General features: G+C 42.1%; 1 protein-coding gene across 3 annotated transcripts in view; it reads left to right on the top strand.

Moving 5' to 3' along the window:
* LOC106590637 (netrin-G1) overlaps window positions 1–26,731 on the top strand; it is a 250,242-nt gene that overhangs the window by 35,072 nt on the left and 188,439 nt on the right. The gene's annotated exons all lie outside the window — the stretch shown is intronic.

The following is a 26,731-nucleotide window of genomic DNA, read 5'->3' as shown; positions in this document are numbered from 1 at the left end:
GTGAAGTGGCCTTTTTACACATGCAAATGTGTAATGAATTCTGAATCCCATATGTATTCTGCTGGTCTCACAACCGCTCAGTAATGGGAATATACAGTATGTGATGAATTTCCATTTAATCTCCCCTTAAGAGAGAAACATTGTATCTTGCATGTAGATCTCTCAGGGGCCACAACGCATTTAGATTCACCTCACTGGAGTTTCTAACCACTTGGCAACGATGCCTTGACATGTGATGAGATACACCTGAAATGAAAGCATGTCAATGTACAATTTTGTAAATGAATTTTCTCTGTTGAAAGTGTCGTCTTGGTGTTGGGGGTTTATTGGGATGCAGCTTTATTTCATTTCATTTTCCGTCGGTCTCTACAGCACAGGCACTGATTGAGAGAGTCTTGGTGGAATAAAACACAGTGTCATTAGCATTGGAATATTAGCATCAAGAGAACACCCCTTGAAAGTTAGCATGTTGCTTTGAGGACTAAATTGGTGTGTCTGTCTATTGTAAAAGGGTTGTATATGGTCACGTTTTTCATTAGTGAAGGGCCTCCTCACTTGGGCTCTTTAGCTTTGAAAATCACAGCTAGCAGGCCACGTTCAGCAACACACTGGCGTGCGGATCCATTTTGGTGTGTGTATGTGTGTGTGTACCAACCCATCAAAGATCCTATCTGAACAGCACTGTTTAAAATGTCAAGATCTTTTGAGAGAGAGAGAGAGAGAGAGAGAGAGAGAGAGAGAGAGAGAGAGAGAGAGAGAGAGAGAGAGACCCAATGAGTGAAGAGCTAATATCTTGTATGCAGAGGCTTTGAAAAGTGAATTATTCAATATGTTTTGTAACTAATGTGTTTTATTCATAGGATACATTATTCAGCCAGACAGAGGCACTTTTGAAAACGCTGACTCCATGACAGACTCCCAAGGTTGCTTTTAAAATGTCTGGACTCTTTCAGCTTGGGGTCAGCGTCAAAATTGGGTCATTTTCCACTGTCCTTTGAGGTATTGATCACCCAGATTGATTCAATTTGACACCCAGTATGTAATCCGTATTGGTCCAGACTTGGACAGAGGAGTATTACTCTGTGCGTGTGTGTGTGTGCTATTCTATGGCAATCACCCTGCTTAATTTCATAACCAGTGATTCAATAATACCATTCTATTCCTGGGACTTTTTGAAACCAAGTTAATCATTATTAGCCTGCGTGCTTCTTGTAACAGTCCAATGATCTTTATAGAACTGGAGTCTTTCAATTAAACAAGCTCATATCATTCATTAGCTGGTTCTACACTTATAGCCTCTGGCCTACCAGGCACACGTCAACAAGGATATTAGCTACAGCCTTATCAGAATATGAATCATCTCTCTACAGGGACCATTCATTCTTTAATTGGTAGGGTCAATGTAAATCAATTTTTGAGCGATTACCGGTGAAATATCTGCTGCTGTGAATGCCGATACACTGCTTATTATGCCAATAGCAGTTTTCATTATGAGTATGATCACTGTGTATTCAGGCCATTACCATTTAGCGTCAGGCTATCTGAGAATTCAATCGCTGTTAATTGATTTGGGCTCGTATCCAGCAGGCAGGAGCAGGGGTCTAGGCCTCTGGTTCCAGGGCCTACATATCTGCTTCCTGCGTGATAACGGAGGTATCAAAAATCACATCATGGTCTGCAGATACAGAGAAAGAGAGGGGGAGAGGGGGGAGAGAGAGAGAGATAAAAGGGTGAGAGAGAGAGGTGAGGGTAGAGTGTGCAAAGCTGTCATCAATGCAAAGGATGGCTACTGTTGTGTCTTTTACTATGGATTAAATTAAATGGCATGCTATTTTATAAAATCAATTCTCTGTAATTAATATTACCTGATTAAACTAATCATGTAAATGTAATTAACTAGGAAGTCGGGGCACCACGGAAGAATGTTTATAGAGCTCTTGCCTTCCGAATAAACTCTTAAAGACCTGGTAATCTTTTATATCAATAGCAGTCAATATTTAATCGTCACCTTATTCAGTCGCATCTGAACGTCAGAAAATTCTTGGTTATCTTCACGAACCCTGGCTAACAAGATGAATCAGCAATATAAAATTGGGTTTATTTATTTATTTACTAAGTAATCACACATAATTATATATACACAGGATGGATCATACATTGATTACTAATTATGTAATAAAAGAAAATGTCCCTAGAAGACGAAACCGGTATGATGGCTGGTTGCACAAAGAAAGGGGGTTGGGTTTGAATGAAAGCGCGGGAAGACTGAGGAACAAAATGATTGGGTCTCTATCAGACCTTATGAAGCTATATGCCATCGTAAATATAGATTCTTATGCATTCTAAATAACCGCCCATTCGAAAAAGGAAAATGAACAAAATATATTTACTCTGAGCTGCGCTTTGATAGATTGGTTGCAGATGGAAGGCTGGGTTGCCCAGCAGTGATCTCCCTTGTCCTTTGAAGAATATTTCTGGGCGGATACGTTGTATTCTGTCGTCTTGTGGTAGAACGGATACGTTGTAGTACCATCGTCGTGTGGTAGAACGGATACGTTGTAGTACCCTTTCGTTCTGAAGAGATTATCCGTCCTTTCCTAGGCCACGCACGTTTACAGCTGCTGCTGATAACTCGACCTCTAGGATGTATCACTTCTTTAGTGAATAAGAGTTCAAAGTTCATACCAAGTTGCCATACTATAACCTCATGCTATATTCTGGTTGGTATTGTCGAAATTCATCCTTCCAGCGTGGCAATCGTCACCTCCACGTTGAAAATCGCCCTTTTAAATGTACGGACATCAGTCCTCACGTCATCGGGAACACAATGTTAATTTCGTTAGGTTGTAGTCGTGCAACCAGAGCTCACGCTCAGGTTGGCTTAGTTCGCCGTGAATTGGGTCCCGGAGGCTCTTATAGAAATGTAGAAAAGGGGTTGGTTCATCATTTCCAACCAATGCCTATTCACGTGGGTGTGGCCACTGATTGAGCATATTTTACTTATGAAAACAATTCTCTCATTTTAAAAACTGAAATTACATTTCATCTTTTCACAAATAGTTTCATATTTAAACATTTAAATTGCACAACAATTCCATGTGAATCTGATTGTGTAGACTTTCCAAGATACAGTTTATGTCGTCCTATCATCAGATATAATGTCCCAGACAACAACTGATCTGAAATCATACTCTTTAAGTACCAACGGACACTTTGAACTTGTTGGATTACATAAAGATTGTTCCATTCCCAACCTTTTGATGTTACCATACTCTCTCTATGTTAACAAAGGGCTTTGCAAGAGCCCATTCTGTAGAGTAGAGAGAGAAAAGTGGGAAAGGTATTTATGGGGGTCATACACCTCACCAACAGGGCAACGTCATGATACTACTTTGAAGAATCTCAAATATAAAATATATTTTCATTTGTTTAACAATTCTTTTGGTTACTACATGATTCCATATGTGTTATTTCATAGTTCACTATTATTCTAAAATGTAGAAAAAAGTTAAAATAAAGACAACGCCCTGGAATGAGTAGGTGTGTCCACACTTTTGACTGGTACTCTATATATATATATATATATATATATATATATATATATATATATATATATATATATATTTGCACCCATCTCAGTGAATTAATCCATTGCGGAGGCCTAGACTAAAAGCCAATTCATGCTTGATCCGAAAATCTGGTGGGAGGATCCATATGGAGTGTGTCTGTGAAGCAATTGCGGAGCCTCCAGAGGCCAAATCGAGCCCCGTTCCGCATCACCATTGTGCCTCCCACATGTTTGAACAATGCAAAGGGCTCTGTATAGCTACACATTGACATGATTAGTTGATGGTAGGTGGGGGCAGTACATCCTGTATAAACACAAACTCACTTCCTTCACAACAGCTCTGCACTGGTCCCCTAAGTGCAAGAAGTATGAATGCCCTGACTTCTGCTGAGGCAATACCACCGTAAATACTGCACGGCCAATGCAGATTACGGATGGACCATGCGCCCAGATGAACAATGCAACTTCTCTCTCCAGAACGCGCTCTCTCCCGCCAATTTGTGCTCATTCATTGTTTCATAACTTATTTGTGTGAATTGTTTGCGTTTGATTGTTAGTGTCTATCAATTCACCATTACATGTATATATCACCAGTTTACCGTTAATTCCTATCATTTCTAATCTACAATGTTTGTTACTTTGGTTATGGTAATTTCTGTTAATACATTCAATATTATTATTCCAGTCTTACCGTTCTCGTTATTGGAGTGGACACATTGTTTGCTAGGGGCGCAACCTATACTACACTTGTGAGAAACAAGTTTTAGTTTATTTAATTTCGTTGACAAGTTTTGTCAATTTAGTCATTGTATTTTGTTTGGAGCGCTCCTGTCAATGTTGAGTAAGTACGCGCACGCATAGAAGTAGGCCTATAGGCTACCTGGCCTGCGTGCAAATGTAGACATGTAAATGTGCTCAGTTGGGGATCTGATAGTTGTTCTGATTGGTTTAACGCACCACCACTAATGACGTTATTGGTCGATACAATGTTTCACATTTGTTGCAGACAGGCCATGCGTAGCCAATGTCATTTATAGGATATTTATTTTTATCAGAATATTTCCTACCTGCAGGCTGCATTGTATTTATTTGTTGGCTTTATGTAGGGCTATTTTTTTTTGCATATTTGGCAATGGCAATAGAAGTTACTTTTTAGGTTTATCATTTTCTATTAGATTTGGATAGAATTTCGATTAATCACATGCCAATGATTTTGAGATATGATGACTTTATTATAAATTAAATGAAACTGTTCCACGAAAATGTGCATATCAAAACCATAACTGCCATCCAGATTGGTAGAAATGGTAAGATAAATGGTCATTCCACATGAGAAAGGTTGTCGACTCCTGGTGTAACCTATTACCTGCAACATCAGGAGAGAAATGGCTAAATCTGTGAATGCTAGCAGGAGTGGGAGGAGAATAGCTGTCTCTGGATCTCTGGCTCCCTCTTCAGGAATCTGCGTCTTATTTCAACAGTAAGCTTAAAGCATTAGACAAGCTCAATGCATATAGTTGATTTTATTAAAAACACATACAGTAGGGTGTGGTCTATATATGGAAAATACACGTTTAAACATTTTCACCAATCGATTGGTCGAAAGAACAGATGACTTTCAGTCAACCAAGATTTTTTTTAGTCGAGGATAGCCCAAATAAAATGGGCCCTAATTTTAATTAAAAATTGCAGAGATCCCACTCTGCAACTTTGATATGCCAGTAGAGTATATTATGTTAAAAAAATATAAAAAGATGTGCCAAATCAAACATTTTATATTTTAAATGTTCATTTTTTAATAAATTAATGTAAGAAAATTGTTATTGAAATCAAAATACTACTCATATTACAGAGCAAGGGGTAAAGCTTCATATGACACAAACATTTGCTTGGTAGCATCTACACAATAAACATTATGGAGTCTTAAATGAGGCCTGGGTAAGGACAAAACGTCACAAATATTCTATCTTCAATTAATTATGTCTCAATTATGCTTTAATATACAATGTTAAATATATCTCAACGATACTTCCTCTATGGAAAACCCCCAAATCAGGGTCTTGTTCTATGTACAGAGCATTCGGAAAGTATTCAGACCCCTTGACTTTTTCCACATTTTGTTACGTTACAGCCTTATTCTTAAATGGATTGCATTTTTTTTAAATCATTCAATCTTCAAACAATAACCCATAATGACAAAGTATAAACAGGTTTTTAGAATGTTTTATTTAAAATAAAAAACAGATACCTTATTTACATAAGTATTCAGACCCTTTGCTATGAGACTCGAAATTGACCTCAGGTGCATCCTGTTTCCATTGATCATCCTTGAGATGTTTCTACAACTTGATTGGAGTCCACCTCTGGTAAATTCAAATGACTGGACATGATTTGGAAAGGCACACACCTGTCTATATAAGGTCCCACTGTTGACAGTGCATGTCAGAGCAAAAACCAAGCCATGAGGTCGAAGGAATTGTCCGTAGAGCTCAGAGGCAGGATTCTGTTGAGGCATAGATCTGGGGAAGGGTACCAAAAAATGACTGCAACATTGAAGGTCTCCAAGAACACAGGGGCCCCCATCATTCTTAAATGGCTGGTCTCCCAGCCAAACTGAGCAATTTGGAGAGATGGGCCTGGGAGGTGACCAAGAACCCGATGGTCACTCTGACAGAGCTCCAGAGTTCCTCTGTGGAGATGGAAGAACCTTCCAGAAGGACAATCATCTCTGCAGCACTCCACCAATCAAGCTTTTCTGGTAGAGAGGAAGCCACTCCTCAGGAAAAGGCACATGACAGCCAAATTGGAGTTTGCCAAAAGGCACCTAAATGTATCTCAGACCATGAGAAACAAGATTCTCTGGTCTGATGAAACCAAGATTGAACTCTTTGGTCTGAATGCCAAGTGTCACGTCTAGAGGAAACCTGGCACCATCACTACGGTGAAGCATGGTGGTGGCAGCATTATGCTGTGGGGATGTTCTTCAGTGGGATGAACTGGGAGACTAGTCAGGATCAAGGGAAACCTGCTCCAGAGCGCTCAGGATCTCAGACTGGGGTGAAGGTTCCATTTCCAACAGGACAATGACCCTATGCACACAGCCAAGACAACGCAGGAGTGGCTTCGGGACAAGTCTCTGAATGGCCTTGAGTGGCCTAGGCAGAGCCCGGACTTGAACCCTATCGAACATCTCTGGAGAGACCTGAAAATAGCTGTGCAGCAACGCTCCCCATCCAACCTGACAGAGCTTGAGAGGATCGGCAGAGAAGAATGGGAGAAACTCCCCAAATTTGAACCCTATCGAACATATCTGGAGAGACCTGAAAATAGCTGTGCAGTGACGCTCCCCGTCCAGCCTGACAGAGCTTGAGAGGACCGGCAGAGAAGAATGGGAGAAACTCCCCAAATACAGGTGTGCAAAGCTTGCTGCATCATACCCAAGAAGACTCGAGGCTGTAATCGTGTCACGTCCTGGCCAGTATATAAGGTTAATTGTTTTGTAGTTTGGTCAGGGCGTGGCAGGGGGTATTTGTTTTATGTGGTTCGGGGTGTTGTGTTTGTGTAAAGGGTGTTTGATTTAGTATTTCCGGGTTTTGGTTTATGTTTAGTTAATTCTAGGGTTAGTCTAGTGTGTGTGTTTCTATGTTTGGTTGATTGGGGTTGTGACTCTCAGTTGAAGGCAGGTGTTGTCTATCTGCCTTTGATTGAGAGTCCCATATATTAGGGTGTGTTTGTATGTGTTATTTGTGGGTGATTATTCTGTGTATAGCCTTGTGCCTTACCAGACTGTTTATTTGTCGAGTGTTCGTTTTTTGTGTTTTGTTATTTTGTATGTTCATTTTTGAGATGAATTAAAAATCAAGATGAGCATTCACGTACCTGCTGCGTTTTGGTCCACATTTTCTGATGACGATTTCGCATTATCGTCAGAAGACGAAGACAACAACTGTGACAAATCGCTGCCGAAGGTGCTTCAACAAAGTGTCTGAATACCTATGTGCATTTTATATTTCAGATATTTTATATATATAAACTAGCAAAAATGTCTGTCTTTTGCTTTGTCATTATGGGGTATTGTGTGTAGATTGATGAGGGGAAAAAACTATTTAATCCATTTTAGAATAAGGCTGTAATGTAACAAAATGTGGAAAAGTCAAGGGTTCTGAATACTTTCGAAATACACTGTAGTTTCAATGAGGAATCACCCAAATGCCCATCTATAGCAGGGAGACAGCAGTCCCATCATCTACTTCGCGAGGCCTTTATTTCTTATAGCAATCCAGTGAGCTGTGCTGGAGCAATAAGTTGACGCCTGGTGAACTATAACACACTGCCGTGATATTACATTTCTTCGTCCCCTTTAGTTATAGTTTATGAGTTGCCTGCGACAGCTAGAAAAGGGCAGGGAGTATGCAGAAGTGGAGATGGCGTGCCAGTCACATCTCCGGAGGGGTTTAACAGAAGGAGATGAGTGTTCTGGAGAGGTTTCAGTTTTTTTTAAAATATTCAGATGGAATGAGTTGCTCTGAACACCTTACTAGGGTTGCAGAAGTCTGGTAAATTCCCAGGATTTTCAGAAATTCGAGTTGGATTCATCTGGATTTCGTACTTGTTCCCTCTTAATTCCGGGAATATTCCAACTGGGATATCCAGAGTCTGTTGTTTCTTCTAGTAAGTGAGGCTAACCGTGAACAACCACTTTCTAGGTTAGTTGAGATATCATTTAGCATTATTCTTTCTAGGTTAGTAGAGATATCAGTTAGCGTTATTCTTTCTAGGTTAGTAGAGATATCAGTTAGCGTTATTCTTTCTAGGTTAGTAGAGATATCAGTTAGCGTTATTCTTTCTAGGTTAGTAGAGATATCAGTTAGCGTTATTCTTTCTAGGTTAGTAGAGATATCAGTTAGCGTTATTCTTTCTAGGGTAGTAGAGATATCAGTTAGCGTTATTCTTTCTATGTTAGTAGAGATATCAGTTAGCGTTATTCTTTCTAGGTTAGGAGAGATATCAGTTAGCATTATTCTTTCTAGGTTAGTAGAGATATCATTTAGCATTATTCTTTCTAGGTTAGTAGAGATATCAGTTAGCGTTATTCTTTCTAGGGTAGTAGAGATATCAGTTAGCGTTATTCTTTCTAGGTTAGTAGAGATATCAGTTAGCATTATTCTTTCTAGGTTAGTAGAGATATCATTTAGCATTATTCTTTCTAGGTTAGTAGAGATATCATTTAGCGTTATTCTTTCTAGGGTAGTAGAGATATCAGTTAGCGTTATTCTTCCTTTGACTGACAATTTATCTTGATCTTATTTATGTTGCTTACAGGAAAGTGTAAACACATGCTGCCTGAAGAGAATGTTCCTGCATGAATGTGTGTGTGCGTGTGTGTGCGCACGTGCCCGCATGTGTGTGTGTGTGCGTGTGTCTGTCCCCACGTGTGTGTGTGTGTGTCTGTCCCCACGTGTGTGTGCGTGTGTGTGTGCGCATGTGTGGGTGTGTGCACGCATCTAGGTGTATATTCCCTCTCTCACAACCAGGAAGTGCTGATGATGGTTGGAACCTGAATCCGGAGTGCTGCGATGCATTTTCATAGCCAATCAAAACTAAATTAGGAAACTAAGACAGAGATGATTAAAACGTCCTTCGGCACAGCCACCATTCATAAGAGGTCATTAACCGTATTCCTAGGTGACAGACAGAGACAGGGCTATCTCACTTACGCAACATGTTCTTCATTATGGACTCCTCTTTTTATTACAGTATGTCTTCCCCTTTGTTTCTAATGTCATTTAGGCAATAGATGGACACCAGAGCAAGGAAAGCTATGTAATACAACGTTGTGAGGATCCATCTCTGAGATGTAAATTACATGGAGGATCATTCATTCATTCATTGTTTCATTCATCCATTGATTCATTGGTTTAGTCAGTGTGCCACTCTTCTGTCCGAGAGATTGCATCTGAAAATATTGTTGGCCTTATATAGACAAAGACAATTGTTACCTTAGTAACCCTTTCTCTAAGCTCTTCAGTCAGACAGGGGGTGTTCCACTACACCCTAACTCTCATCCTAACCCTAGTCCTCAGGGCTGTTCCACTACCCCTAACCCTCATCCTAACCCTAGTCCTCAGGGCTGTTCCACTACCCTTAACCCTCATCCTAACCCTAGCCCTCAAGGCTGTTCCACTAACCCTCATCCTAACCATAGTCCTCAGGGCTGTTCCTCTACCCTTAACCCTCATCCTAACCCTAGTCCTCAGGGCTGTTCCTCTACTCCTAACCCTCATCCTAACCCTAGTCCTCAGGGGTGTTCCACTACACCCTAACTCTCATCCTAACCCTAGTCCTCAGGGCTGTTCCACTACCCTTAACCCTCATCCTAACCCTAGCCCTCAGGGCTGTTCCTCTACCCCTAACCCTCATCCTAACCCTAGTCCTCAGGGCTGTTCCACTACCCTTAACTGTCATGCTAACCCTAGCCCTCAAGGCTGTTCCACTAACCCTCATCCTAACCCTAGCCCTCAAGGCTGTTCCACTAACCCTCATCCTAACCCTAGTCCTCAGGGCTGTTCCTCTACCCTTAACCCTCATCCTAACCCTAGTCCTCAGGGCTGTTCCACTACACCCTAACCCTCATCCTAACCCTAGCCCTCAGGGGTGTTCCACTAACCCTCATCCTCATCCTAACCCTAGTCCTCAGGGCTGTTCCACTAACCCTCATCCTAACCCTAGTCCTCAGGGCTGTTCCACTACACCCTAACCCTCATCCTAACCCTAGCCCTCAGGGGTGTTCCACTAACCCTCATCCTAACCCTAGCCCTCAGGGCTGTTCCACTACCCCAAACCCTCATCCTAACCCTAGCCCTCAGGGGTGTTACACTACCCTTAACCCTCATCCTAACCCTAGCCCTCATGGGTGTTACACTACCCCTACCCCTAACCCTCATCCTAACCCTAGCCCTCAGGGGTGTTCCACTACCCCTAACCCTCATCCTAACCCTAGCCCTCAGGGGTGTTCCACTACCCCTAACCCTCATCCTAACCCTAGCCCTCATGGGTGTTACACTACCCCTACCCCTAACCCTCATCCTAACCCTAGTCCTCAGGGGTGTTCCACTACCCCTAACCCTCATCCTAACCCTAGCCCTCAGGGGTGTTCCAATACCCCTAACCCTCATCCTATCCCTAGCCCTCAGGGGTGTTCCACTACCCCTAACCCTCATCCTAACCCTAGCCCTCAGGGGTGTTCCCCTAGCCCTCAGGGCTGTTCCACTATACCCTCATCCTAACCCTTAGGGGCTGTTCCACTACACCCTCATCCTAACCTGTAGGGGCTGTTCCACTACCTCCCAGGGCACCCTGCTATCCCTCAACCTAACGCTAACCCTAGGGGAATAGGAAAGAGATTACCGGGGACTACAATTTTGATATCAGACAAACATTGGCATTCATTTTAATCAAATAGTTTATTCATGCTATATTCATGAGGGGAAAGAATGTAAAACAAGACTTAGAAGGAAGCTTTTCAGAATGTGCTGACATCCTTAAATGAAGCTGGACTGGAAAATATTAGCATTTTAACAGCATTGAAAAATTACCTTTTCAATAGAACTGTTGAACGTCAGAAGATTATTAAGTAGACTTATCAGTCTGAACCAAATCATTGGCGCCTGTTGAAATACTTTTCACTGAACCAGTTCTGTATCAAAAGTCAAACTGAACGACAACGTGTGTTTCATTTCCCTGTTAGAGTTGGTAGCTGTAAGTAATGGTTTGATTCAGGATCATGAGCTAGATTGCCCCCGAAACAAGCTGACAGGTATGACAACGTCATCTAGTAAAGTCACTTAGAAATCACAACAAAACGTGTTTTATTTTGTTTGTCGCACATTATCATAAATCAGCACAGTCAAGAACGTTTCTCCTTTGAAACAATTTAATTACCCCCCTCAAACCACAGACAAGGAAACCATTTATTGTTTTATCTGACGTTAAAGCAACAATACACCCTGCACTAAACACCAGGAAATATTGCCTAAGTTTAGGAAGGGACAATAATATTGAGAGTGTAATATTTGACCAGAAGAAATACTGCAAGGTTAAACACAGCCAGTGACGTTGATCGTCGGAGTAGGCTGTCCACTTAATTTTTCAGCTGCGGGTGCAGGGAAGCTCGGCTATAAAGTTTGCATGAGGCACAAGGCGGAGGGCGTGACGGCGAGAGATGTTTATATCATTTAATTATTCCTCCAGACTCTCCCCATGCAGCTACTAGCATCTTATCCATCCGCCCTGGGCAGGCAGGCTGTAGTGCAACAGAAGCCTATTATCAAGGTGATGGAGGACATTTTCCACATATCAAGTTTTAATGGCATGTCGCAGCTTAGCCTGCCCAGCCCTCCGTGGCCCAGGCACCTCTGTAGACCGGGGGTCCTCCATTACACAGAGGAGGAGAGGCGGTGTGAGACAATATGCGTCCCAAATGACATCATATTCCCCGTAATAATGCATTACTTTTGACCAGGTCCCAGGGGATAGGGTGCCATTGGGGATGTCGGCGTTGTATGGTGGTGTGAGACTACTGTACTTAATGGGTACATACACATAGTCCAAATGCACCCCATGTACTGTAGATGGCCTTGGATACAAGCGTCTGCTAAGTGAAATGTTGCTGCTGCTGCTACAGCAGTGATACAACGACACAGGGCTGAGGGGAGAAACAGTCCAGGGGATTAGTTACTATACTGGTTGAAGTTATTAATCATCGTTGCATGTCTTTCCAGGTCAGACAAAACAGTGAATAAACTAGAGCAAACTGGAGAATGGCAGATATAGCCTCATGTAACACAATCACACACAAACACACACAGGGGCGGGTGCCACACCGTGGATTCTGCCAAAACAAGATAAGATAGTTCCTTCTTTTTCCACTCCCATGATGCTCTCTGTCATCAGCATATTGTTGCCCTCTGACGGGATATAATAGACTGTGCCCCAAATGGCACCTTGTTCCTTACACATAGTGCACTACTTTTGACCAGGGCCCCTAAGGATCTGGTTAAAAGTAGTGCCCTATGTAGGCAATAGGGTGCCATAGGGATCTGGTTAAAAGTAGTGCACTATGTAGGGAATAGGGTGCCATTTGGGATGCACAGTGTGATGAGGACAATAAAATGAAACAGCAGAAATGTTCCATTATCTCTGTCTTGTGTTTTCAACGTCAAATGATACATTTGAGCAGGAGAGACAAGCAGTGTGATGTCATATCCATAATGGCTTCCGGACTGTACACACGGTTAGTTCACGTGATAAGGAGAGGTTTGGTTTTCTGTCTCAGAATAAAACAAATAAATGTTTAGCATCAGTGATTTCTGAAATGACAATTCTTCATCAGATTGGAAATACATTTATTTCCGATGGATTAGTCCAGGAATTAGCATAGAGATTCCCAGCCATGGAGGGCTTGACAAAGATTTCTTTTTTTTTATAACTAACCCAAGATACACCACAGCCTGTCATTTCAAATGGGAGGCTAGTGAAGCTGAGTGGGCAGAACAAGCAAGGAGGTGGGCAGAGCCAAGCACCAGCTAGTGAGAACCTATTGGCGCGTTCTAATTTGTATTTGCATATTTCCATTAGGGAACGCCTTCTCTGTGAAGTGCGCGTGTGCAATAACTCAAATCGCCCTTTGCACTCTTTCTAAACACTGCATTTGTTTGTTTTTTGTTTTTTTAAAGGGTAAAGCCTACAAAACTTAGTCCACTCTGTTTGTAAAATCGTCAGAATGTCGGCCCAGATCCCTCTCTCCCAGTGTTGGTTGCTGAGCTTCCACTCATCAACATATTTGGGTATTTGGGCTATTGACACACACACACACACACACACACACACACACACATGCGGGCACACACACACACACACACACACACACACACACACACACACACACACACACACACACACACACACACACACACACACACACACAAACATTAATGCAGGAACATTCTCTTCAGGCAGCATGTGTTTACCCTTTCCTGTAAGCAACACAAATAAGATCAAGATAAATTGTCAGTCAAAGGAAGAATAATGCTAACTGATATCTCTACTAACCTAGAAAGAATAACGCTAACTGATATCTCTACTAACCTAGAAAGAATAATGCTAACTGATATCTCTACTAACCTAGAAAGAATAATGCTAACTGATATCTCTACTAACCTAGAAAGAATAATGCTAAATGTTAACTCAACTAACCTAGAAAGAATAACCCTAACTGATATCTCTTCTAGAAAGAATAACGCTAACTGATATCTCTACTAGAAAGAATAACGCTAACTGATATCTCTACTTGAAAGAAAAATTGCTAACTGATACCTCTACTAACCTAGAAAGAATAATGCTAACTGATATCTCTACTAACCTAGAGAGAATAATGCTAACTGATATCTCTACTAACCTAGAAAGAATAACGCAAACTGATATCTCTACTAGAAAGAATAATGCTAACTGATATCTCTACTAACCTAGAAAGAATAACGCAAACTGATATCTCTACTAGAAAGAATAATGCTAACTGATATCTCTACTAACCTAGAAAGAATAATGCTAACTGATATCTCTACTAACCTAGAAAGAATAACGCTAACTGATATCTCTACTAACCTAGAAAGAATAACGCTAACTGATATCTCTACTAACCTAGAAAGAATAATGCTAACTGATATCTCTACTAACCTAGAAAGAATAACGCTAACTGATATCTCTACTAACCTAGAAAGAATAATGCTAAATGATATCTCTACTAACCTAGAAAGAATAACGCTAACTGATATCTCTCCTAACCTAGAAAGAATAACGCTAACTGATATCTCAACTAACCTAGAAAGAATAACGCTAACTGATATCTCAACTAACCTAGAGTGGAAATGCTTCAATGTATATACCTGGTGAACAATCTGGGTCCCTGTTCTATCTGTCGCGTTGCTATTGAATAGCTGAAAACCCACACTGTCTCTAAGGTAATATGCTCAGCCCTTTCCTACCAATGGAATTATTTAGGAATAAAGGATTCCTGAATAATACCAGCTAACCATTAGGAATAGATGGTTCCTGAATAATACCAGCTAACCATTAGGAATAGAGGATTCCTGAATAATACCAGCTAACCATTAGGAATAGAGGGTTTCTGAATAATACCAGCTAACCATTAGGAATAGAGGGTTCCTGAATAATACCAGCTAACCATTAGGAATAGAGGATTCCTGAATAATACCAGCTAACCATTAGGAATAGAGGGTTCCTGAATAATACCAGCTAACCATTAGGAATAGAGGAGACCTGAATAATACCAGCTAACCATTAGGAATAGAGGGTTCCTGAATAATACCAGCTAACCATTAGGAATAGAGGATTCCTGAATAATACCAGCTAACCATTAGGAATAGAGGAGTCCTGAATAATACCAGCGAACCATTAGGAATAGAGGATTCCTGAATAATACCAGCTAACCATTAAGAATAGAGGGTTCCTGAATAATACCAGCTAACCATTAGGAATAGAGGATTCCTGAATAATACCAGCGAACCCATTGGTTAATCTCTCAGTTCTATGACACAGGGATTTTTGATGTATTCCACATGACTAAGTTTCTCCTTTCTCCCTCACTAATGCAATGCCATCCCAAATCCCTCTCGTGGTAATAGGGCTTTTGTTACATTTCACAGTTCATCACACATGGAATTGTCTGAAAGTGCCTCTGGTTATGACTTCTAAGAACAGTAGGAATACACTAGTGGGCCGTCTGAAGCACGGCTCAGGGATCCATTGACTGTTAACTGCTGTTGCTGCCTCTGAGGCAGACGTCTCTACGTGACCAGGCTCTGTTCTGTTCTCCTCTGTTCTGCTCTCTTCTCCTCTGTTCTGCTCTCTTCTCCTCTGTTCTCCTCTGTTCTGCTCTCTTCTCCTCTGTTCTGCTCTCTTCTCCTCTCTTCTGCTCTCTACTCCTCTCTTCTCCTCTGTTCTGCTCTCCTCTCTTCTCCTCTGTTCTGCTCTCTTCTCCTCTCTTCTGCTCTCTACTCCTCTCTTCTCCTCTGTTCTGCTCTCCTCTCTTCTCCTCTGTTCTGCTCTCCTCTGTTCTCCTCTGTTCTGCTCTCTTCTCCTCTGTTCTCCTCTGTTCTGCTCTCTTCTCCTCTGTTCTCCTCTGTTCTGCTCTCTTCTCCTCTGTTCTCCTCTGTTCTGCTCTCTTCTCCTCTGTTCTCCTCTGTTCTGTTCTCTTCTCCTCTGTTCTGTTCTCTTCTCCTCTGTTATCCTCTGTTCTGCTCTCCTCTGTTCTGCTCTCCTCTGTTCTGTTCTCCTCTGTTCTGTTCTCCTCTGTTCTGTTCTGTTCTCTGTTCTCTGCTCCTTTCTGTTCTCTGTTCTCTGCTCTGTTCTGTTCTGCACAACTAAAATGTAAAATATGTTTACAGTGTGCATAAACTGTGCATAAATCTATAAGGGTTAATTAGAAATATTTAATTGAAAATAAAATCATGAAATGAAAAGGATGCATTCTATGGCACCTCAGAAAACACAACACATCAACAATTGATCAAATTCAGAAACAAACTGTGCTGTTGTGGCATTCTGATTGGCCAAGAGAGAAGAGTGTGTGTATGCATGTATACATACAGTTGTCATGGGCGTCGTAAGGATTGGATTAAGGCGCAGCGGGTAAAGTGCTCATCTTCTTAATTTATTTAAAGAAAACACTTAAACTAAATAAACAAACGACGATAACAGTTCCATAAGGCAACACAGGCTATACAGAAAACAACCACCCACAAAACACAAGTGAAAACAAACACAACTAAATATGGCCTCCAATTAGAGACGACAACCAGCTTCCTCTAATTGGAGGTCATTGCCAAAAACCCAACATAGAAATAGAAAACTAGATATGAACATAGAAATAGATAACATAGAACCTAAACCCCAAAACACCGAAACACACAAAACAAACACCCCCTGCCACGCCCTGACCAAACTACAATGACAAATAACCCCTTTTACTGGTCAGGATGAGACAACAGTACTAGTCAAAAGTTTGGGCACACCTACTCATTCAAGGGTTTTTATTTTACTACTTTCTACATTGTAAAATAATAGTGAAGACATCAAAACTATGAAATTACACATATGGAATCATATAGTAACCAAAAAAAGTGTTAATCAAATCAAAATTAATTTTGGATTCTTCAACGTAGCCACGCTTTGCCTTGATGAAAGCTTTGCACACGCTTGACATTCTCTCAACCAGCTTTACCTGGAATGCTTTTCCAACAGTCTTGAAGGAGTTCCCACATATGCAGAGAAGTTGTTGGGTAACTACTTTGAAGAATCTAAAATCCATTTGGTTTTGTCAACAAAACAAATTTGGTTACTACATGATTCCATATACAGTGGGGAGAACAAGTATTTGATACACTGCCGATTTTGTAGGTTTTCCTACTTACAAACCATGTAGAGGTCTGTAATTTTTATCATAGGTACAGTTCAACTGTGAGAGACGGAATCTAAAACAAAAATCCAGAAAATCACATTGTATGATTTTTAAGTAATTAATTTGCATTTTATTGCATGAAATAAGTACTTGATACATCAGAAAAGCAGAACTTAATATTTGGTACAGAAACCTTTGTTTGCAATTACAGAGATCATACATTTCCTGTAGTTCTTGACCAGGTTTGCACACACTGCAGCAGGGATTTTGGCCCACTCCTCCATACAGACCTTCTCCAGATCCTTCAGGTTTCAGGGCTGTCGCTGGGCAATACGGACTTTCAGCTCCCTCCAAAGATTTTGTATTGGGTTCAGGTCTGGAGACTGGCTAGGCCACTCCAGGACCTTGAGATGCTTCTTACGGAGCCACTCCTTAGTTGCCCTGGCTGTGTGTTTCAGGTCGTTGTCATGCTGGAAGACCCAGCCACGACCCATCTTCAATGCTCTTACTGAGGGAAGGAGGTTGTTGGTCAAGATCTCGCGATACATGGCCCCATCCATCCTCCCCTCAATACGGTGCAGTCGTCCTGTCCCCTTTGCAGTAAAGCATCCCCAAAGAATTATGTTTTCACCTCCATGCTTCACGGTTGGGATGGTGTTCTTGGGGTTGTACTCATCCTTCTTCTTCCTCCAAACACGGCGAGTGTAGTTTAGACCAAAAAGCTCTATTTTTGTCTCATCAGACCACATGACCTTCTCCCATTCCTCCTCTGGATCATCCAGATGGTCATTGGCAAACTTCAGATGGGCCTGGACATGCGCTGGCTTGAGCAGGGGGACCTTGCGTGCGCTGCAGGATTTTAATCCATGACGGCGTAGTGTGTTACTAATGATTTTCTTTGAGACTGTGGTCCCAGCTCTCTTCAGGTCATTGACCAGGTCCTGCCGTGTAGTTCTGGGCTGATCCCTCACCTTCCTCATGATCATTTATGCCCCACGAGGTGAGATCTTGCATGGAGCCCCAGACCGAGGGTGATTGACCGTCATCTTGAACTTCTTCCATTTTCTAATAATTGCGCCAACAGTTGTTGCCTTCTCACCAAGCTGCATGCCTATTGTCCTGTAGCCCATCCCAGCCTTGTGCAGGTCTACAATTTTATCCCTGATGGCCTTACACAGCTCTCTGGTCTTGGCCATTGTGGAGAGGTTGGAGTCTGTTTGATTGAGTGTGTGGACAGGTGTCTTTTATACAGGTAACGAGTTCAAACAGGTGCAGTTAATACAGGTAATGAGTGGAGAACAGGAGGGCTTCTTAAAGAAAAACTAACAGGTCTGTGAGAGCTGGAATTCTTACTGGTTGGTAGGTGATCAAATACTTATGTCATGCAATAAAATGCAAATTAATTACTTAAAAATCATACAATGTGATTTTCTGGATTTTTTAGATTCTGTCTCTCACAGTTGAAGTGTACCTATGATAAAAATTACAGACCTCTACATGCTTTGTAAGTAGGAAAACCTGCAAAATTGGCAGTGTATCAAATACTTGTTCTCCCCACTGTATGTTATTTCATAGTTTTGATGTCTTCACTATTATTCTACAATGTAGAAAATAGTAAAAATAAAATAAACCCTGGAATGAGTAGGTGTGTCAAAACTTTTGACCGGTACTGTAGCAACAATCCAGATATCCGAAAACAAAATAAGGATTTTATTCTAATTGTGAAATAATTTACCCATCCCTAGCATACACACACACACACACACACACACACACACACACACACACACACACACACACACACACACACACACACACACACACACACACACACACACACACAAACGGAATGGCTAGGCTTATCAGAGCGGAAGGAACAAGATAACTTACTGATGGATATAAATATGAGATGGGCTCGTACAATACCTTGGTTTATTAGTATGGGGATAGATGCTACTCAGCTAATGGGGTATGGAGGGAGATTAGTACGCGCACGTTAAGTGGAGGAGACAACTGGTCACATCCCTCATCTAGATCAATGGCAGGGGGCCACAGGGTGCTGTGAGATGACAGATGATGTACAATTCAAGGCTCTATCGATTTTCAACAGGACGAGAAAAACTTAAAGGAGCTTACTGAGGAAAGGAGTCCCTTTGGAAAACGGTTGAAGAGTGGCCTTTCCTATCTTGTATTTATTGGGGTTGTTTTGTTCTGAGGTTGTTTTCTCCTCTCGTAGCCGGCCTGTAGGCCCTTTCCCCTCGTTCTCCTCCTTCCCTTTACAATTGCTGAGTAGTGACAGAGCGGAAGGAAGGAAGGAAGGAAGGAAGGAAGGAAGGAAGGAAGGAAGGAAGGAAGGAAGGAAGGAAGGAAGGAAGGAAGGAAGGAAGGAAGGAAGGGTGAAGCTGACAGACAGGTTGTGGAGAGACAGGCCTTAAGGTGTCAGTCAGCATGCTTCAGTTTGGCTGGCTCCTAGCTGAACTTCGCTACCCGAACCCAACGAGTGTGCTCGCATACTCCCTTGAAAGACCTTCGCTTGAAAAACGAGAAAATGGCACCAATAGTACTGTTTGTCCATTTTGAGATTCCGTAGCCAGTATACACTTCCTCAAAATAGTCAGAATTCATCTAAGATAACTCAAGACATCTGTCTTTAATTTGGACATTTTTGCCGAAGAGATCTGTCGCTCAATTTTACGTTTAACTAAGATGTTTGGTACAGTATTTTTCAATTTAAAAAATGTCCATGAAAATAAGTAATCTCTCGTTGACTGCCAACAAATACTTTATTGAAGAATCCCTACTCAAATCAAATCAAATTGTATTGGTCACATACCCATGGTTAGCAGATGTTAATGCGAGTGTAGCGAAATGTTTGTGCTTCTAGTTCCGACAATGCAGTAATATCCAACGAGTAATCTAACCTAACAATTTCACAACAACTACCTTATACACACAAGTGTAAAGGAATTAATAAGAATATGTACATAAAAAAATATGAATGAGTGATGGTATAGAACGGCATAGGCAAGATGCAGTAGATGGTATAGAGTACAGTATATACATGAGATGAGTAATGTACAGTACGTAAACATATGAAAGTGGCATAGTTTAAAGTGGCTAGTGATACATTTATTACATCAATTTTTCCATTATTAAAGTGGCTGGAGTTGAGTCAGTATGTTGGCAGCAGCCACTCAATGTTAGTGATGGCTGTTTAACAGTCTGATTGCCTTGAGATAGAAGCTGTTTTTCAGTCTCTCGATCCCAGCTTTGATGCACCTGTACTGACCTCGCCTTCTGGATGATAGTGGGGTGAACAGGCAGTGGCTCGGGTGGTTGTTGTCCTTGATGATCTTTTTGGCCTTCCTGTGACATCAGGGGGTGTAGGTGTCCTGGAGGGCAGGTAGTTTGCCCCCGGTGATGCGTTGTGCAGACCTCACTACCCTCTGGAGAGCCTTACGGTTATGGGCGGAGAAGTTGACCAATCACTGACGAAGGGGTGGCTCCGAACTTCGGCTTGCCTCCAGAAAAAAATGTTGTCTGCCCGAACAGCTGAAAAAACCTTCACCGCAGGCCAAAACGAACAAAAAATGTCTTCATAATATTCGGTATGCACATACTGTTTACCTGGGAAGCATGCAGACGCCTTAGACAGACAGACCTTAGACGGGCCCTCACATCACCATGACAGATGGTGAAATACAAAGATCTATTGTCTGGCAGGGCATGGGCAAAATGCTGAATATTTCTCTAGACTGGACCTCCAATGGTTAAGGACATTTTGCTGAATTTGATCAAATGTGTTTTCTGAGGTGCCATAGAATGAGTCATTTTTATTTAATTGATCTATTTTCTATAAAATATATTTAATTAACCCTTAGGTTTATGCACAGTTTATACACACTGTAAACATATCTTTACGTTTGCGTTATAATTAAAAAGCTAACATATTTCCTGTGTGGGTTTCCAGTAAGTTGCCTCGTAGGCTTGCATCTGTTCCTGGGAGGTCCTTGGTAATCAGTGCCTCTGTTTAGCTTAATTAAAGAGTAGAAAACCAGGTCAGCTATTTACTCTTAATTCTGACATAGATCGTATATATATCATAGTTATTGCACTAGCGAGACAGAGACGGTCTCCCTCAATTGAGGAGTGACCTAGGAGCCTGCCTCTAATTAGTAGAAGAGAGAGAGAGAGGTGGTCCTATAGACAGGAGAGGAGAGGCATATAGAGGAAACACTCATCCCAGTGGTTGTAAGCGGAAGAGATACCAATGGTAGTATGTGACAACTGTGTAAATCCAACCTGTGATTCTATCATTAAATGCTGTTTCAAAGCCTTGAAATGTATGGGATTTCTCCTTCGGGTTAGCGCTAGGGTTAGGGTAAGGGTTCATTTTAGGGTTAGGATAAGGGTTAGGGTTAGGGTTCATTTTAGGGTTAGGATAAGGGTTAGGGTTAGGGTAAGGGTTCATTTTAGGGTTAGGATAAGGGTTAGGGTAAGGGTTCATTTTAGGGTTAGGATAAGGGTTAGGGTTAGGGTAAGGGTTCATTTTAGGGTTAGGATAAGGGTTAAGGTTAGACCTAGGGTTAGGGTAAGGGTTCATTTTAGGGTTAGGATAAGGGTTAGGGTTAGGGTAAGGGTTCATTTTAGGGTTAAGATAAGGGTTAAGGTTAGAGCTAGGGTTAGTAGATAGTTGAAATGTTACTGATAGTCTGTAGAGCATCTATATGGATGGACTATCCACGTTATGGTTAGACATCGCTCTGGGACCCACTGAAAATTGTTCACTCTCTTTGAAGGCCCTCTTTTATTGCTGCTAAATGTTTACTGAATATTTTAGTCTCACTGTCGATGGTTCAGTCTATGGTTCATTCTATTCACCACAACGAAATGGTGTTGCTCTGAGAGACACAAACTCCATAGCAGTCTTGAAGTCTGATCCTGCGTCTTTCTTTTCCAGTTTCCTCCAGAGTATTATCTCTGACTCACCGTCGACATTAGCTTTCTACACCAGTTGTGCAGTTGAGAGAGAGAGAGAAAGAGAGGTAGAGAGCAAGAGGGAGAAATGGTATGTGGTGCAAGTGGCAAAGTCCTCTATCTCTCTACACCTTGACTCATCTACAGAGATTTGTTTTTCATCTCATTTGGATGGGAATTATGGAGAAAATTATGATTCATTTCCTAACTTTCTTTCTCCCTCATCCCCTCCCTTCTGTCCTTTTTCTCAATCATCAGTTTCAACCAGTTCTCTCCCTGTCAAGACATTTCCCATTGTTTACTGTGCGGCATGGTGTTGTCTGAATGAGATGGCGCCGACAGATTTGGCAGCTCTGCTTCTAGCTCCTAAGCAACTTTGCAGTATTTTGTTTTTTTGTGTGTTATTTCTTACGTTTATTAGCCCCAAATTTTGTTAGTGTTATTACATAGAGCCGGTAATAACTTTTGGATATGAGAGCGACGGTAAGTCACCAGCATTAAGACCAGAAATACTAGTTACCCGAATTGGATCCTTCGTTTGTATCCCCCAGGGCATTTTAACTGATTCCAGATGCTGCTCCAAAACGCAGCTTGTGGAGAAAGGGTATTCGGAGTTGTAATGGGTGCATGCTGGTGGCAGGGAAGTCAGGTGCAGGAGAACGAACTTGGTATAAACGGAGTCATTTAATAAGTGCTCACAAAACTCCGAAAACCAAAATATACAAAATAATAAAAGTGGGTACAAAACCTGTCGCGTACCAGAACATAACTTTCTCATCACATACAAACAAATAATCACCTACAAGGACATGAGGGGAAACAGAGGGTTAAATACACAACATGTAATTGATGAGATTGAAACCAGGTGTGATGTAAGACAAGACAAAACCAATGGAAAATGAAAAATGGATCAGCGATGGCTAGAAGGTCGGTGACGTCGACCGCCGAACACCACCCGAACAAGGTGAGGGACCGACTTCGGTGGAAGTCGTGACAGGAGTGGACTTCTAGTCCGACTCAGGAGGCGTGCACACCATCCACCGCTTCCGAGTATATTACTCGCTATTATCTCTGGATAATAAAGTTGACGGGCTCAGGGCGAGGATCTCCTTCCAGAGAGACATCAGGGATTTGTAACATACTCTGTTTCACGGAAACATGGCTCTCAGAACATACCGTCCCCGTCCATAGAGCCATCTGGGTTCCCAGCTCATTTTCATACAGTAATAAAGAACTCTCCGGAAAGAAGAAAGGCGGGGGTGTATGTTTTATGATTAATTACTTGTGGTGTTATTGTGATAACATACAGAAACTCATGTCCTTTTGTTCACCCGACCTAGAATACCAGTCAAATGCAGACCGTATTACCTCCCAAGAGAATTCTCTTTGGTTATAGTCACAGCCGTGTATATTCTCCATCAAGCCGATACCATGACGGCCCTCAAAGAACTTCACTGGACTTTTTGCAAACTGGAAACCACATATCCTGAGGCCGCATTTATTGTATCTGGGGATTTTAACAAAGCAAATTTGAGGAAAACGTTACAGAATATCTACCAACACATTGAATGTAGTACTTGCTCTTGGAAAACAAGTACTCGCGCTGGGAAAACATTGGACCACTGCTACTCAATTTTCTAAATGCCTACAAGGTCCTCCCCCGCCCTCCCTTCGGCAAATCTGTTCATGACTCCATTTTGCTTCTCCCTTCTCAAACAAGAAGTAACCGTGCTAAGGTCTATTCAACGCTGATCTGACCAATTGGAATCCATGCTTCAAGATTGTTTTGAACAGGCGGACTGGGATATATTCCGGGTAGCCACTGAGAATAATATCGAGGAATACACGGATACGGTGACTGAGTTCACTAGGAAGTGTATAGGAGATGTCGTACCCAATGTGACTATTAAAACCTACCCAAACCAGAAACCATGGATAAATTGCAGCATTCGCGCAAAACTGAAAGTGTGAACCATCGCTTTTAACCATGGCAAGGTGACTGGGAATATGGCAGAATACAAACAGTGTAGTTGTTCCTGTCAATCAAACAGGAAAAAGCCTCAGTGCAGAGACAAAGTGAAGTCGCAATTCAATGACTCAGACATGAGATGTATGTGGCAGGGTCTACAGAAAATCACGGACTACAAAGGTAAAACCAGTCACATTGCGGACACCGACATCTTGCTTCCGGATAACACACTGCCACCGACGAGGCCCGCTACCAAGGACTGTGGGCTCTCCTTCTCCTGGGCCGACGTGAGGAAGACAATTTCAGTGCCTTGCAAAAGTATTCATCCCCCTTGGCGTTTTTCCTATTTGTTGCATTACAACCTGTAATTGTCAAAGCCCAGACCTCAATCCAATTGAGAATCTGTGGTATGACTACACCAGTGGAACCCATCCAACTTGAAGGACCTGGAGCAGTTTTGCCTTGAAGAATGGGCAAAAATCCCAGTGGCTAGATGTGCCAAGCTAATAGAGACATACCCCAAGAGACTTGCAACTGTAATTGCTGCAAAAGGTGGCTCTACAAAGTATTGACTTTGGGGAGGGTGAATAGTTATGCAAGTTCAAGTTTTCAGATTTTTTGTCTTATTTCTTGTTTGTTTCACAATAAAAAATATTTTGCATCTTCAAAGTGGTAGGCATGTTGTGTAAATGATACAACCCCCCCCAAAAAATCAATTTTAATTTCAGGTTGTAAGGCAACAAAAATAGTAAAAATGCCAAGGGGGTGGATACTTTCGCAAGCCACTGTAAGCGTGTTAACCCTAACAAGGCTGCCTGCCCATCCGCGTCCGCGAGCATGCGCAGACCAGCTGGCTGGAGTGTTTACGGACATATTCAATCGCTCCCTATCCCAGTTTGCTGTCTTCACTTGCTTCAAGATGTCCACCATTGTTCCTGTACCCAAGAAAGCAAATGTAACTGAACTAAATGAATAATGCCCCATAGTACTCACTTCTGTCATCATGAACTGCTTTGAGAGGCTAGTTAAGGATCATATCACCTCTACTGTACCTGATACCCTAGACCCACTTTAATTTGCTTACCGTCCCAATAGGTCCACAGACGATGCAATCGCCCACTGCCCTATCTCATCTGGACAAAATGAATACCTATTTAAGAAAGCTGTTCATTGACTATAGCTCAGCATTTAACACCATGGTACCCTCCAAGCTCATCATTAAGCTTGGGGCCTTGGGTCTGAACCCCGCCCTGTGCAACTTGGTCCTGGACTTCCTGACGGGCCGCCCCCAGGTGGTGAAGGTAGGAAAGAACACCTCCACTTAGCTGATCCTCAACACAGGGGACCCACAAGGGTGTGTGCTCAGCCCCCTCCTGTACTCCCTGTTTACCCATGACTGCGTTGCCCCGCATGCCTCCAACTCAATCATGAAGTTTGCAGACGACACAACAGTAGTAGGCCTGATTACCAACAATGACGAGACAGCCTACATGGAGGTGGTGAGGGCCCTGGGAGTGTGATGCCAGGAAAATGACCTCTCAATCAATGTCAACAAAACTAAGGAGATTATTGGGGACTTCAGGAAACAGCAGAGGAAGTACACCCCATCCACATCGACGGGACCGCAGTGGAGAAGTTGGAAAGCTTCAGGTTCCTCGGCATACACATCACTGATGATCTGAAATGGTCCACCCACACAGACAGTGTGGTGAAGAAGGTGCAACAGTGCCTCTTCAACCTCAGGAGGCTGAATAAATTTGGCTTGGCCCCTAAAACCCTCACAAACCTTTACAGATTCACAATTGAGAGCATCCTGTTGGGCTGTATCACCACCTGGTACTGCAACTGCACCGCCCTCAACCGCAGGGCTCTCCAGAGGGTGGTGCAGTCTGCCCAATGCATCACCTCAGCAAACTACCTGCCCTCCAGGACACCTACAGCACCCGATGTCACAGGAATGCCTAAAGGATCATCAATGACATCAACCACCCAAGCCACTGCCTGTTCACCCCGCTATCATCCAGAAGGCGAGGTCAGTACAGGTCCATCAAAGCTGGGACAGAGAGACTGAAAAACAGCTTCTATCTCAAGGCCATCACTTAGCCGGCTTCCACCCGGTTACGCAACCCTGCACTTTAGAGGCTGCTGCCCTATATGCATAGACTTGGAATCACTGGTCACTTTAATATTGGAACACTAGTCACTTTAATAATGTTTAAATAATGTTTACATCCTGCTTTACTCATCTCAATACAGTATTCTATTCTACTGTATTTTAGTCAATGCCACTGACATTTTTCCTTCTAATATTTATATATTTCTTAATTCCATTCTTTAACTTTTAGATTTGTGTGTATCTTTGTGAATTGTTAGATACTACTGCACAGTTGGAGCTAGGAACACAAGCATTCCGCTACACCGGCAATAACATCTGCTAAATATGTGTATTTCACCAATACAATTTGATTTGATTTTGATTTGTTGTGTTGACAAGGCAATTGGCAGTCTAGAATGCACGTTATATGTTAGCTATAAAACCATAAGCAAAGTCATATGTGTTAGCCTGTAAAATTACATATAATTACTATGCCTATGATACTGAATCACACATCATGTTGAGACTACCACACTCACGAACTACAGTAGCAATGCAGTCATTACTGGACGTTGTATTTTGTAATCGGTGATCATTGTATCCACTCGTAATCCTTTCTTCGCTCGCTGCTAAGCTACATTTCCC

This window comes from Salmo salar, chromosome ssa29 (genome assembly GCF_905237065.1).
Source record: "Salmo salar chromosome ssa29, Ssal_v3.1, whole genome shotgun sequence".
NCBI classification, from domain to species: domain Eukaryota; kingdom Metazoa; phylum Chordata; class Actinopteri; order Salmoniformes; family Salmonidae; genus Salmo; species Salmo salar.
This window is presented reverse-complemented; position numbering and strand designations above follow the sequence as displayed.